This window comes from Dipodomys merriami, unplaced genomic scaffold, assembly GCF_024711535.1.
Source record: "Dipodomys merriami isolate MVZ:Mamm:240054 unplaced genomic scaffold, mDipMer1.0.p SCAF_1337, whole genome shotgun sequence".
NCBI classification, from domain to species: Eukaryota; Metazoa; Chordata; class Mammalia; order Rodentia; family Heteromyidae; genus Dipodomys; species Dipodomys merriami.
The window spans coordinates 110,613-119,429 of NW_027202646.1; the positions used below are offsets into that span (position 1 = coordinate 110,613).

An 8,817-nucleotide genomic window follows, 5' to 3' on the forward strand; every position below is an offset into this window, starting at 1 on the left:
AAACTTCCCTTAATTCATATGATGAATAGCTTATCTCTATTGTGAAAAAATACAGCTCTGCTAATGTGATGCGATTCATGTTCTGGTAAGAACACCACAATAAACTGGGTTGCATCATTTTCCCCCCACTGGTATTTTTAAGATCAGAACATTTGCAAATATTACTTATATTTATAATTTTTAGCTATCATATAAATTCTGGATGCTAAGATTGGAAGATTATAGTTGAAAGCCCACCCAGGCAAGAATATTCCCTAGATTCTTATCTCCAATAAACTTCTCAGCAAAACCCAGATGCAAGTGGCACTGAGGTTGAAGTGGTAGGGCACGAGCCTTGAGCATAAACAGGCTCAGAGACAGTGTCCAGGCCCAGAGTAAAAGCCCTAGGACAAACCAATAAAACAAAAACAAAAATAAAATCAAACCCCAAACGTAACATTTTTCTCAGTGTATACAGTAGCAAATAATTAAGGAAATTGCTTCCTGTGTTACATACAGGTAGAAGAAAGAAGATGTCACACGATTATGCTCTTCATACCATGTTATACCAAAGACTCCAAAAATTTCCTCTTATTCTAAATTTATAAATTAATGTCATCAATTTGTTGGCAACTCTGTCTACAACATTCACATTATCATTTCATACATGAACTGTTGGAATTATCTATTTACTAAGTTTTTGAAAAAATATTCTAGGCACATAGAATGCAAAATCATTTGTGAATGTCAATTAAACCCTCTACTTAAAAACAATTTTGTAGAATCCTATAGAATATAAAATTACAAACAAAACCAAAATATTTTAAATCTAAATTCTAATTTAGCAAGATCTTCAAAATCCTTCATTAGATGAACTTTGCTATTTTTCCAAGCTTAAGCTTGTGTAATTCTTCATCATTTCTTTGGGTTACAACAGAATGATGATAACTTATTTTTTCAAATTTTGGATGGGAATCATGAGTCATTTTGCATCTAGGAATGTTCTGTAATGAAGAGAGAATTTAAAACACAAGTGAGGATTAAGTATGAGTTGCATTTCAACAGGAAATTTGACTTCTCAAAACATAATGACAAAATTAGCCCAAATGTCCAACTATGTATTCCTTTCTTATTTGTTTTGTTTTATTAAGACAAAATTATACACCTTGGTCCAGGGAAGGTATCACTATGAAATTCCATTATCTAATCTCCTGTCTTAATCTCAGTGCTAGAATTCTAAGCTTGTATCACATTGCCCTGCCATAGTTTCTTGGTTTATTTAATCTAGATATAGACTACCAATTCTGAACTTCTCCAGTGATATTATACACCAGAGTGACTGCTTAGACTTTATCTACTATTTTCAAAGATGTTCTAACATTTGATAGAGGATATGAACATTTTCAAATGCACCGGCCAGATCTCTGATTCATTCCTCCATGGATCTGATCCCTTTATAATGATTATTGATTTTTACTATCTCTGATCCCTACCAATGTAATATTCTCAAACTTATTTGAAGGAAGTTCATTTGAGGACTTTCAAATATTAAAAATTATCACTTGATTCTAGTCTTGTTCAGGACATATATTTATTGTTTTGTAACTTTTCTACACATTCTGAGAGTTGTTTCATTTGTGTATTTGTGTGTACATATATAAGTGCCTCTGGGTGTATGTGTATGTCTGTATGTATATATGCAAAAGCCTCAAGCTTTTATTCAGCAATCTTGCTCATGACTGATATTCCATCAATTGAGCCATTCTTCCAATCCAGATTTTGACTGCTTAATTTTATATACTGTTGCAAAGAGTGTTCTGCCCAGGCTGGATGCCAATAGAACTTCCCAGACTCCTTTACATTCTTAGGTTTTATTTCTCCAGGAGTATCAACTTTTAAACGACAAACATTTTTGTGAGAGTAATGTCTAAGCTGTAGCCCATATTTTTAACTCAAGAATTCTTTTTTTTTTGTTGTTTTGGTGGGGTGTCTGGTCATGGTGCCTGAACTCTTGTCCTGGGCTCTGTCCCTCAGCAATTCAGCTCACGGCTAGCCCTCTACCACTTGAGTCACAGCGCCAATTTTGTCTTTTTTCTTTTTTGCTTAAGTGGTACTGAGGAATCGAACCAAGGGCCTCATGCATGCGAGGCAAGCTCTGTACCTCTGAGATACCTTTCATCCCTAACTAAAGAATTCTTATAAAGATAGATGAACAGACACATTACACATCTTGAGTGTACACTGTTAGGAATGTGATCGTAAGCTGGGTCATGGTGAGATATGAGGATTGAGGTTCAAAGCCAGCCCCGGTAGGAAACTCCCAGAGACTCTTGTCTCAAATTAACTAAAAGAAAACTGGAATTGGCACTGTGGATCAAGTAGTAGAGCATTAGCTTGAGCTGAATAGCAGAGAGACAGCTCGCAGGCCCAGAGTTCAAGTCCCAAGATCACCGCCAACAAATATATATATATATATATATATATATATATATATATGTGTGTGTGTGTGTGTGTGTATGTGTGTGTGTTTGTGTCTGTGTGTCTGTGTGTCTGTGTGTGTGTGTAAAGAAAAAAAAGAAATGAGATCTTAGGCACCAGTTTATTGCTAGCATAATCCCTGCTCTCACAAGATGGACATTTTTCCAGTTAAATCCATGCTTTTATATCTGACTTGCATTGAAAACAGAATTATTCTTCCATTGTACTTTCTACAAAGTTGCATGATTAGCAAGCATGATTTAGAATGGGAGTGGCCTCATACTTCATGTTCCACATAGGAGTCTTGCTTTCTGTATATCACTCTCATAAATCTACATACTGGACTTGGCTTTATTGTTTCAATGTTGCTTATTTGTAGTCTTCTATACTGTATGGAACCCTTATATTTAAACACAGAACTTCTCTTTCTCCTATTATTGCTATTGTTTCCCTACTGTTAGCTCATGCATACTTGGGAAATAATGAACAGCACGTACAGTCACAAAAAGAATGTTCTGAAAACCTTCTTCCTATTTAAAATTCGCCTTAACTTACAGAGAACTTACAAAGTTTGAACTCAATGTACTCATGTATAATATATTTATAAGCAATATAAATTTCATATTTTCTCTTTACTAAATTTTCTCTGAAATACGTTTTACCTCAGGTCCATAGGTGTTCTAGTCTTCTTGCAGTGAAGCCAGAAAACATTCAGTATACCTCAAGCAGCACCATCGATTGTTACTGGAAGTAACTGTTACTGGATGTGGAAACTGACCCCAGGAGAGGAATGGAACATAGAGGAAAAACAAAGTTCAAGTTACCTTGTGCTTTCCTTTTTACTGTACAAAAAAGTATCCCAAGGCTTGAAGGAAACTCTGTCCCTGGCTTTTTGAGTGTGTTCTTTACTCATATAATTTTTTTCTGTAAACTTCTAGTTCATAGTGTTACAAAAAGAAATAATGTACCATTTGAAGGCCAGTATAAAACAAAAGGAAATAACATTGTTTTAAAAGTGTTCTCCTGCAAAGTAACAAAGACATAGAGGTTTTAAAGTGTCTTATAGATGGATATTTCACCCCTGAGATGATTCTCGATGCAGGAGTCAGTTATCAATTCCTTTGGTCTGGTTCTGAGTTCTCCAGAGCAACAAGGATTCCAAAAAAGCAGGATCCAGTCAATATGATCAGCAAAAGAAGCCTCTACTCTGACCAGTTCACCTTTAAGGAGGGCCCCAAAGATAAATCTGGGATTTTTATTTGCTTGTTTGTTTAGTTTGTGCTAGTCCTGAGCCTTGAACCCAGAGGCTGGATCCTGTCCCTGAACAGTTGTCTTTCCTGCCCACCTGCCCCCAAAGCTAGAAATCTACTGTTTGAGCCAAAACGCCACTTCTGGTTTTTTGGTGTTCAATTTGCGATAAGAGTTTGACATACTCTCCTGCCTGGTTTGGCTTTGAATTAAGATAGTAAGAAAGCTAAGTGACATCAACTGTATAGACTTCTCTTTTGAAACAAAAAATATTAGATGAAGTTTATTGTAAAGCTAGTATTTGACAATTTTTAAAGGAAGAGAATATGTCTAGCAAAGAAGCCATAACTTAAATAACTCAGCAAAAGTAGGTGAACTGAATCCTTTTGAAATTATTTTTTCTGCTTGGGAAGATTATTGATCTTGTCCTTCCTTTTGGGGAAACTTAAGGTAATATTTGCACTTTTTGTTGGTTGTGGGGCTTGAACTCTGATCCTGGGCACACTCGCACAGCTCTTCAGCTCAAATTGAGTGCTCTACCGCTTAAGCTACAGCACCACTTCCGGGTTTCAGGTGGTTAATTGAAGATAAGTGTCTCATGGACATTCCTGACCAGGCTGTCTTTGAACCACAATTCTCTGGTTTCCTGAATAGCTAGGATTCCAGGTGTGATCCACCAGCACCCAGCTCATATTTGCATTTATGTGCACTGAATGACACTATGTAGACAAATAACGGAAATTTGAATCAAATGATGGCATTGCAGCTTTTCAGAAAATTTGAGGTAACAATAAATATGTCCTCCTTTTCCATGTTCTTTCATTAATGACTCATGAGCTATGGGACCCTTAGTTAGCATTCTCTGCAGTCTGTGTAGGTGTATTTAGTATCAGGAAATGTTCATAGAGAAATATAGAAAGACTAAGATTTTTAGAAAGCAAAGAATTTAAGGTAAGAAAAAACAGCACAGAAGGAGATACATGTATTACACAGAGATTAAGAAGTAGCCTAAGAGATTTAGAATGCTAAAGGTAATGCGGAATAAGACTAGTTGATAACTATTTGTTCAATAACCAAAAATGGTTCTCTATAACGTTTCTGGTATACGTTAGTAACTATCATTTAGTCATTAATTCTGGAGTTATTCCTTCTCTTCTGTCACAACTGTTAATTTGCCTCTGCCGTTGTGGTGCCATGAATAACCAAAAAGATTTCCAAATCTCACTTAGACTACCCTTCTCATTGTGATTAGCAGAGGCCATTCAAAAACCTGGAATCTTTGAATTTCCAGAATTAATCTTAACCTGACATCTAAGCACATTCAAGACATTAATTGCTCTGACCTAATGAACAAAACTTTTTTTCAACACAATATCCTAATATAAGAAAAAGTACATGAATTATGGACTATTGTCAGGTGTCAGTATGGCAGGAGCAATTACATATTCCAAGTATGGGTTCTTTATTTTTCATTTACTAATTAAATGTTTTTTGCTTTGGTTTTTTTTTTTTTGCTTTTTTGCTCAAGGCAATCACTGTACCACTTGAGGCACAGCACCATTTCCAGTGTTTTTCTGTTTATGTGGTACTGAGGAATTGAATTCAGGGTTTCATGCATGCAAGGCAATCATCATATCATGAAGCCACATTCCCAGATCCCTAAATGACTTTCTTAAGTTTACATTTTCATTCAGTAACTATGTACCATAATATTGGCCAGGTGCTAGAAAATAATGTAGAAAAGAATACAATATAATAAATCCAGTAAGGCTAGATGGAAAATGAATAACCCTGACAGTCTTGCAAGGGCTCAGAGGGCTGATCTCATGGAGATGTATCAACATGCTGAACGAGACAGCTCCCTACCCACAGCCCAACTCCAGAATGAGTGGGCCATCTTGGGTTCCAGCTACCTGGGGACGTTGGCCCACCTCCTACAGCACCCATTCTACCCGTTCCTGAGAGCTACAGTGAGAGAGAGAGGAGAGAGAGAGAGAGAGAGAGAGAGAGAGAGAGAGAGAGAGAGAGAGAGAGAGAGAGAGAGAGAGAGAGAGAGAGAGAGAGAGAGAGAGAGAGAGAGAGAGAGAGAGAGGGAGGGAGGGAGGGAGGGAGGGAGAGTGGGAGATAGGGAGAGAGGGAGAAAGGGAGAGAGGGAGAGAGAGAGAGAAAATCAGAATTACACTTGAATCAGGTGCCAGTGGCATAAAACTCTAATCCTAACTACACTGGAGGCTAAGATATGAGGATCATGGTTCATAGACAGCCCTGGAGGAACGTGTTTGAGAATCTTATCTCCAAAGAACCACCAGAAAACTGGAAGTGGCACTGTGGGATCAAGTGATAAAGCGCTAGCCTTGAGCTGAGGAGCTCGGGAACAATGCCCAATCCTAGAGTTCAAGAACCACGATTGAAAGAAGTGGACTTCCCACCACAAGAAGTGGACTGAATAGCACCCATTGTCCTAGGGAGCATGGTAGAGAAGTCAGGCCGAGCTTCCTGTGAACTTGAGGTCATAAGTAGGTCATCTGGCTTCTCTTTGCCTCGGATTCCCCAGCTGCAAAACTGAACAAAGTGAAGGATCCCCTTCCTTATTGGGATAGGGTAGTAATGAAAGAGAGCCATGTTTCGGTTCATAATCCCACACCTGTTGCACTATTAATAACAGGCCCCACCTGAGCCCTTTCTGGTATCTTCCTGTCATATGCTCACAGAATTGCCAAAACCTTATCTGAAGGCCATTACCTCTCTTTTCCAGAGATCGCTCTGTATAAATCCCTTGTTTCCTCACAACTGTCCTGTGAGGAGACTGAGGTCCAATGGTTGAGGCCCTACCAAGAGCTTCACGTGTGGTCAAGAATCCGCTGCTATGGACTGAGTTTAGGATAATCCATGTTAACCGATGACTGAGCATGACACATGTCTATAATCCCAATTACAGAGGACCAGGCCTGGTGGAGCATACCTTTCACAGGAGGACCGCGATCCAGCCCAGCCTGAGCATATTTGTAGTTTCTATCTCAGAAATCCTCAAGACAGAAAGGTGGCTCATCAGCGCCATGGAGAGGAAACAAGCAGGGGGATCATGGTGCCCCCAGAGGGGTGTTTGACCCAGGGTAGGTTGTTGTTGGGACAGAAACTCACCTGTGCTGCAGGGAGAAGCTGTTGGCAGCTGCTCCAATTGGGGCAGCAGCGATGGCGCCAGCATTGTGGACACATGGGCCCAGAGCAGAAGACTAGGGGCAGGGACCAGGTCTGGGATTTAGGCCGGCTGGCAGCTACACATTGATTGAGGTTTGAAACCTGGCACTGCGTGAAGGGAGGGGAGGGGTCAGGTGGGGTGGGAGCATCAATTATCTACTATACTCCAAAGTCACCTCGAGTTTCTTCCTCAGGACTCAGCCCCTTCTACCTTCCTGAACTGCTGGTAGTGGTGTAAACTAACAGAGGGAATCCCAGTGCTACCTGGCAGCATGGAATGTGGGCATGGCCACCATTCTTGTATCCCATTGGTCAGAAAGAAGCATGAAAGAATGGGGGTGTGGCCAGAATCCTGTGAAGCAAGCAGCATGGGCGGAGTCAAGATGACAGTGGTTCTCCCAGCCTTTTTCCCAGGAAATTCTGTCCAATTCAGTTGGAGAGAATAGGGTGACCTGCTTTAACTGGATGGCTACACAGATTGCTGTATAGTTCTGTTTTTTGCCAGTCCCAGACTTTGAACTTAGGATCTGGGCACAGTTCATGAGCTGCTTTTGCTCAAGGCTGGTCCTCTACACTAGAGCCACAAGGTTTCTGGCTTTGTTGGCACTGAAGTTGGACAGGGGTCTCAAGGATTTTCCTGCTTAGGGTGACTTGACCATGATCCTCTATTCACAGCCTTGTAAGTATCAACAAGGACTGCTGAGATCCACTGGTGCCTGCCTAATCATTGGCCTTGTTGATGTTCTTGGGCAGACTGGTGAGTTCCCGATCCTCGGGTTGAAGTGGTGGGAGCTGGAGCCCACAATTCAAATCCTGGTCGTGCCACCTCCAAATGGTAGGAGATCCTAAGAAACTTGTTCCTATCCATATGATTACCATTGTAATGTGATGTAAGTCATGATTGAACGAACAGTTCTTGAATGATTCTAGGATAAAATTATACACAATTATATTACATGACACTGATTGATTTTAGTTAATAGTTTATTAAGCATTTAATCAATCACAGTCATCAAATGGAGGCATAATGAAATACCTAAGAATTGGGCCTCAAATACTATAAAGGTGAGTTTTTTCTACCAGGACTGGGATTGGAACTCATAGTCTGGGTACCTCTGTTGCACTGTGTGGGAAGAGGAAGCTTGCTTCCTTAAAGTCAAAAAATTCAAGTTTGTTCCTTAGGCTTGAAAACGATCACCAGCACTAGAAAACACCCTATTCATGTACAATTTACATATATGTTTTATATTCTTATACATATGTTGACTCCGTATTGCATTCAGAGTAGTTATTTTATTTTTTGTTTTATTCATGTATTGACCATTTATTGTATTGACTATTATAGCACATAAAACATTGACTACATAGGATATAGGTCTACATATGTATTCCACTTCATACCTGACACACAGAAGATGCACAGTAAAGGAACCCATGTGTCACCATCATCCTCTTACTCCACAATTCATTGTTTGGGAGTACTGACATCTGAACTCATGGCCTACAAGGCCAAATTCATGAATAGGTGAGTGCAAACATGCCATCCTGGGGGAAATTGAGGTGCAGGTTGTTCCAAGGACCTGAGAACCCCTGGGGTTAACCAAAGAAGAACAGATTGACATGTAGATGCCATATGTGTGTGTGTGTGTGTGTATGTGTGTGTGTGTGTGTGTGTGTGTGTTTATAGAGTGCCAGAGATGTTTATACATTATTCAGTTATATAGACTATATTCCTACCAATTCCTGGGTATTTATTATGCATCCATGTAATTAATGTTATTGTTTTCATCCTTAAAATATTAATGAAAGCACTCAGTGTCCTGAAATTATTGTGTTCCTGTAAGTAATAATATTCTTTTAATGCTTCATAAATATTAAATAAAATCAATCAGCCTTCTGAAATGATGCTGTTTA

The 8,817-nt window shown here is 39.3% G+C and overlaps 1 long non-coding RNA gene across 1 annotated transcript; it reads right to left on the reverse strand.

The window, feature by feature from the left end:
* Window positions 1-854: 854 nt before the first annotated feature.
* On the reverse strand, window positions 855-7,129 carry LOC138825072 (uncharacterized). The gene is made up of 3 exons (XR_011371334.1): window positions 6,847-7,129; window positions 3,120-3,230; window positions 855-983 (listed from the first exon to the last, which is right to left on the reverse strand). It is a non-coding gene; the product is annotated as an uncharacterized lncRNA (long non-coding RNA).
* Window positions 7,130-8,817: the final 1,688 nt, after the last annotated feature.